At 45.4% G+C, this 6,337-nt stretch overlaps 1 long non-coding RNA gene across 1 annotated transcript; it reads right to left on the bottom strand.

The window, feature by feature from the left end:
• Positions 1 to 675: 675 nt before the first annotated feature.
• Positions 676 to 2,900, bottom strand: LOC147825760 (uncharacterized). The gene is made up of 2 exons (XR_015440198.1): positions 2,490 to 2,900; positions 676 to 1,941 (listed from the first exon to the last, which is right to left on the bottom strand). It is a non-coding gene; the product is annotated as an uncharacterized LOC147825760 (long non-coding RNA).
• Positions 2,901 to 6,337: the final 3,437 nt, after the last annotated feature.

The raw sequence follows: 6,337 nt of genomic DNA, 5'->3' as shown, positions 1-6,337 counted from the left end.
AGATTAGAGAGGCAGGAATCCTGAATTGTGTCAACCTGTGGCCCCATCCAACAACTAAAAACTTTTAAGTTGAGCCCATAGAAAATGAGGGTTTACTAACACTGAAGACAGGAAAGTCATCTTAGATGAGGAACCCAAACTCTATCTCTAGGTCAGATGAGAGATAGGAATTTTGCTGGTCCAGTGGAACACCCATAAAATCAATGTCCTGGGTAGTCTCCCAGGTATGGGAAACTGAACCTGAGACCCTGTGGAAAGAATCAACTTCTGGGTGAGACCAAAGTGAGCTACTTCCTTAAATATTGAGCACAATATTTAAGGGACCAAGGGAGGATCCCCAAATTCTCTCTCTCTCTCTCTCTCTCTCTCTCTCTCTCTCTCTCTCTCCCAATCCTGGTTCTCATCATTTATCTGTGTATGGGAGGGAAGTACTTTAGCTAATGTATAAGTTCTGATTGTTAAATGATGAGCATAGGATTTAATCTGTGAGTTTCATAAGTGTGTTGCAGACATAGAGACATAGAAATGTTAAAGTAGATTTTCAGTAAAACTTAGCCATGTCTTGCTTCTAAAGAAGATTGCCTAGGTGACTAGGTAGACCAAACAAATATCCTGAGGACTTCTTTGTGCTAGGTGTTGGACCCAGCAAGAAAGAACCAACCAGAGACCAATATTAAATCCACACAGGAGTTTATTACCGGTTGGGACCCGAGCCGAGTATCAGACTCAAGCCCCGACTGGGGGTTGACAAACATGTTTTATACACCTTTGAGGCCAACAGTTTCTAGGCCCCCCTATGCGATAGAACTAGCAAAGCAAGTGAAAGGTACAGAAGCGGAACATCTTGCTGTTAGAACATTTGTAAAACAATAGCTGATTAATTGTTATTTCTAAAGAGACTTTCTAAGGGGAGGAGGTTTCTAAGCTTCCTCCTTCTGAGTTCATCTAAAGGACAGGCAGGTGGGTCAAGCAGCGATATGGAGTCTGTCTTGCTAACTAGGGTCCTTTATTCACCACTGGTTCTTGTAACTTAATCAAATCTTTGATTCCTTTATTTACTCTTCAGATTTTTCTTTTAAAACATCTTCTAAAATCTCATAATTTTGTCTCAACACCATCAGTTTAACTGCATCAACCCTCTGTCTAACATATTTAGTCAGAGCATTTATAATGCAAGGTCCCAGGAGCAAAAGCAGAAGTAAGATAACTAGGGGGCCTGCTACAGCAGAAACTAGGGTAGTTAACCATGGGGACCAGTCAAATAGATTTTGAAAACAATTTTGATCCTTTTGTTGAGCATATTTAGTCTTTAAATTTTCACTGACCATAGCTAAGGTATCTCCAATGACACCAGACTGATTAGCATAGAAGCAAAAGGTTTCTCTTGGGGCTACACATAACCCTCCTTGTTTCATGAACAGGAGGTCAAGTCCCCTTCAATTTGCAGGACCATCTCAGCTAAGGAATCAACCTGGTTCTCTAATCTGGAGATTGAGTCTTCCAGGTGACCCAAATCTCTGGCTACTTGGTGGCTTAGGGCTTTAAAATTTGTGTCCTGAAGGATCAGGGAGGAAGTTCCAATAGCCGCTGACCTGGCTATTCCTAATCCCACCAGAATGGGCACTAAAATGGGGGCAGCCCATTTACTCCTATAGTGTTCAGTGGTTAATCCAAGATGTTTGCATCCAGCCCCCTTTTTCATTATAATACAAGACTTGTGGAGCAACATACATGGTGACACAAAATAAAGTGGAAGATTGGGTAGCCAAGACTGACTTGGGAATGCATTTAGTCAAGCCCTTGGTGCAAGCAAACCAAGCATATCAGGACCAGGTCTCCTGGCTTGAAACTGTGGGGCTGGAATGTCACAAAGGGTTTTTCTCGAGCCTGTTGTATTGTAGCCTGGATCTCACTCTGAAGAATCTGTAAGGCTTGAAGAGACTGAAGTAAAGAAACACAAGAATTTTTTGTTATCTTTTCAAGGTTTAACTTAGGGAGGAGTGATGGCGGCCTCCCATACAAGATTTCAAAAGGGGTAAACTTGTCAACATATGGGGTACATCTAACTCTTAACAAGGCTAGAGGAAGCAGATCAGGCCACCTACTGCCAGTTTTTAGAACATATTTAGTCAGGGCTTTTTTTAGGGTTCTATTTATCCTTTTCACTTGCCCTGAACTTTGTGGGCAATAGGCACAGTGTAACTTTCAATCGATATGTAGTGCCTTCACCAACAATTTGGATATCTGTGCCATGAAGGCAGGCCTACTGTCAGACCCCAGGTAATGAGGGAGGTCAAATTGGGGAACTATCTCCTGGAGCAAAACCTTAGTTACTATGTTGGCTGATTTTCCATGAGTGGGGAAAGCTTCTATCCAACCTGAGTAGGTATCAACCAATACCAGTAAATATTTGAACCTATCGCTGGATTTTATTTTGGTGAAATCAAGTTCCCAATGTTCCCCTGGCTCTGTTCCCCATAGTTGATTACCTTTGTTCCTTGGTCTCATCTTGGAGTTTACCTGTGAACACACCTGACACCTGGAACTGATGTCCTGGACCATAGAGGTCAGTCCTGGGATTGAAAACTTAGAGCTCATTAGTCTTTTTAACTTTGATTTTCCCAGGTGAGTTAAGTGATGTAACTGATGAAGAAGTTGTCACCCAAGGGCTTGAGGGAGACAAATTTGTTTATTTGTCCCTTTTCACTAGCCTGAGTCCAGTTTTGTACCCCCTCGCTTTTGATTTTCCTTTTTCTCTTTTGGGATATATGTGGGTCTTTCTGGCAGGTAGTCAAAGGGTCGGATGGGCAGAATGTCTATTGGCCCCACTGGTTCTCTGGCCACTCGTAATGGCCAACACCCTGGGTTCCCAAATTGCCTCCAATAAGGCCAAAAATTTTTTTTGATAGTTTTCCCTTCTGATGTCAATAGCCCTCTCTGCCTGTAGATGTCACCATGCATATGGGCAGTGGCGAATGCATACCAGCTGTCAGTGTACATGTTTACAGCCTTGTCTTGACCTAACATTAGGGCTTGAGTTAAGGCTATTAGTTCAGCCCTCTGTGCCAATGCCCCCCAGCTTAATGCCTGTGCCCAGTGCACCTGTTCTCCTGGACTGACTATGACTGCCCCCGCATACCTGACTTCATCTTTCATGAAGCTGTTTTCATCAGTGAAGAAGGTCTCATCTGGGTGTTGCAAGGGAATGTCAGTCAGGTCTGGGTGGTTGGTGGTGGAAGTTGTCAGAGTGTCCAGAAAGTCATGCAGGGGCATGCACGGGTTAGAGTCTGGGAGTAAGGTGGCTGGATTAAGGGAAAATTTGATGTGTGGTGCATCCAGTAACAGGGCCTGGTACTGAGTCAGGCGGGCATTGGACAGCCATCATTCTGGGGCTCCTCTCAGCAATGTCTCCACCACATGGGGTGTGGTGATGACCAGGTCCTGTCCCAGGCTGAGCTTATCTGTCTCCTTGACCAGGAGGGTGGTGGCTGCAACTGCCCTCAAACACGTAGGCCATTCACTTGCCACAGGATCAAGTCTTTTAGACAGGTAGGCCACAGGTCTGTTCCAAGGCCTTAATGCCTGGGATACCACTCCTTTGGCTATGCCCCCTCATTCAGCCACAAACAACTGAAAGGGCTTGGTGGCATCAGGTAGGGCCAGGGCTGGTGCTGACACTAAGGCTTTCTTTAAAGCCAAAAAGGTGGCTTTCTCCTTTTTTTTGTCTGGAGGGACTGCCTCTTGTGCCTGGAGTGCAGCAGTAGTGACTTTCCCCAGTTTCTTGGCTAGGACTTCCTCGGGTGTGTCATGGTTATCATAAACTTTCTGGGTTATGCTCAAGAGTTTAGTCCTATTTTATCCCTCAAATCCCTCCAATTTCTGTAATTTCTTTCTAATGTCTGGGGCCGACTGGGAAACAAAGGCCAAATTTAAAGCTGCTGCATTTTTGGGGGCCTCTGGGTCAATAGGAGTGAAAACTCTATACGCTTCTAAGAGTTTCTTTAAAAATGCAGCCGGAGACTTCATTTTTCCCTGGTGAACCTCACTTACCTTACTCAAATTAGTGGGCTTTCTGGCAGCTGCCCAGAGTTCCCCTGATAAGTGCTGGTGGTAGGTTCCCAGCCTCCTCTTACCATCATCATCATTGGGGTCCCATTTGGGATGCAGTGACAGAACTGCAGCCTCAGCCCTAGCCAAATACCCTGGGTTCTAGGAGTGATGCCAGGGTTTGGCCCCAGGGCCTCTTTGACTGCCTGTTGATAAATGTGGTCCCGCTCCTCAGTGATGAACAGGATCTGTAAAAGCTGCTGGCAATCATCCCAAGTTGGCTGATGGGTATGAAAAACAGACTCAAGAAGAGAGAGTAATGCCTGAGGTTAAAAGGGAAATAAATCAATCCTCCCCTGGGCTCTGTCTGTTTTAAAGAAAAAAGGGAGGAGGAAGACAGAGCTGATGGACTGTAGTCCTGTCCCAGTCGAGTATGGGGAGGTGAGTGGATCTGGTACAAGGAGGAATCCAGAACCAGGGGGCCTCTGGTGGGAGATTCAGGGCCCCTTCCCCGGGTGCCGATTCCACCTGCGTGATAAGGGGGAGGTTGGAGCAAATCATCCTCAGGGTCAGACTGGAGAACACCTTTACTGGTTGACACAACCATCAGAGAGGGGCTCTTTTCTGGTAGGTTCTGATTTCCCCTTCTCCTCCAATTCAGGGTTGCCAAAAGTCGATTGGGACCTGTACATTGTATAAAATATTTAGGGGGATCTTCCAACATATCGATCCAGATGTCGATATATGGGAATTGATCCCGATGCCGTGGGGCCTCAACTCCTGTGACCACATTCCAAACCTTTCGAGCAATGTGTATAGAATAAGTTCCCACCGAGGGCCAACCAACTCTGAAACTGAGCCATTGTAATTGACAGAGAGTTTGTAATTTGCCTTTAGAAAATTTCATGTTATATTTATCTTCCCTGTCTGTGGAATAAATTTTTTTGAAGTTATTCAAAACACAATCAAGTGGAGTTCCTTCTGTGGACTGTGAGGAACCCAAAATTTTAGCCTGTGAAAATGCAAAAGACACACAGAGCAAGCAGACAGACAACAATAAACAGACAAAGACAAACTTTGGCCAAGTAGAACCTCTGGGACTGAATGAATATGGACTCAACCCAGGGAGTCACCCTTCTGAAGACTCTGACCCAGTGAGTCTGCTTGCTGTCTCAAAGAGACTCTAGATAGGGGAACCTGTGCTGCATCCGGCTTCCTCCTATCTACCCACAGTGCACTAAGAATCATTCAATTCTTACCTCTAGAGGCTTTCCTGATAAACTTCTGCGGGTCGGTTGATCGGCAATAGGGCCCGACTGGGACTGGCCTACCCGGAGCCCTGGAATACCATCAGAGTGGCCTCTCCTTCTGCAGACCAGTGCCCAGAAGGGCCAAACACCACCAATGACTGATCCTGGTCTCTCATAAAAAGAAACAATGGCTCCAAGATAATAAGCTCCAGTGCAGCTGGCTGTCTTGCTGGGGCCTCCAAGAATGTTAGACCCAGCGAGAACCAACCAGAGACTGATATTAAAAACACACAGGAGTTTATTACCGGTTGGGACCTGAGCCGAGCATCAGACTCGAGCTCCGACTTGGGGGAGACAAACATGTTTTACACACCTTTGAGGCCAACAGTTTCTAGGCCCCCTTATGGGATAGAACTAGCAAAGCAAGCGAAAGGTACAGAAGTGGAACATCCTGCTGTTAGAACATTTGTAAAACAATAGTTGATTAATTGTTATTTCTAAAGAGACTTTCTAAGGGGAGGAGGTTTCTAAGCTTTCTCCTTCTGAGTTCATCTAAAGTGCAGGCAAGTGGGTCAAGCAGCAATATGGAGTCTGTCTTGCTAACTAGGGTCCTTCACTAGGGTCCAGGGCAGGATTTTTTCTGAGCCTTTACTTGCCTCTATCTCTCTCTAAGTATAAACTCTTTTGCAGGCTGGGAAGTGCTCCAAAGACTTCAAATTTGCCCTTTGATTTTTTCCCCCTCACTCTCTTTCAAAGAATTGGAAAGCAGTTGTTCAGGTCTCTTGATTATTGGTTTAGTTTTGCTCACAATGTTTACTTCCTTAAACATGACTGTTACAGCTGGAATCAATTGTAGCTTGTGCTTTTGGAAACACACGTTGGGGTTAGGAGTGAGTTTCTGGAGAAGGTAGGGGCATGAGTAGTTAAGGGTGGCTGGTCCAACCCGACCTATCTTCTAGTCACTCTCCACATAGCAGCTACCTGCTGTGGAGCAGATCATCATGGGGGAAACCTTGAGAAGATGTAGAAACAAGTAGGGA

Source organism: Heterocephalus glaber, unplaced genomic scaffold (genome assembly GCF_053883595.1).
Source record: "Heterocephalus glaber isolate CG9 unplaced genomic scaffold, H.glaber_assembly_v1.0 deba00001494, whole genome shotgun sequence".
NCBI lineage: Eukaryota > Metazoa > Chordata > Mammalia > Rodentia > Bathyergidae > Heterocephalus > Heterocephalus glaber.
The sequence above is the reverse complement of the archived record's forward strand: the minus strand, read 5'-3'. Positions and strand labels throughout refer to the sequence as shown.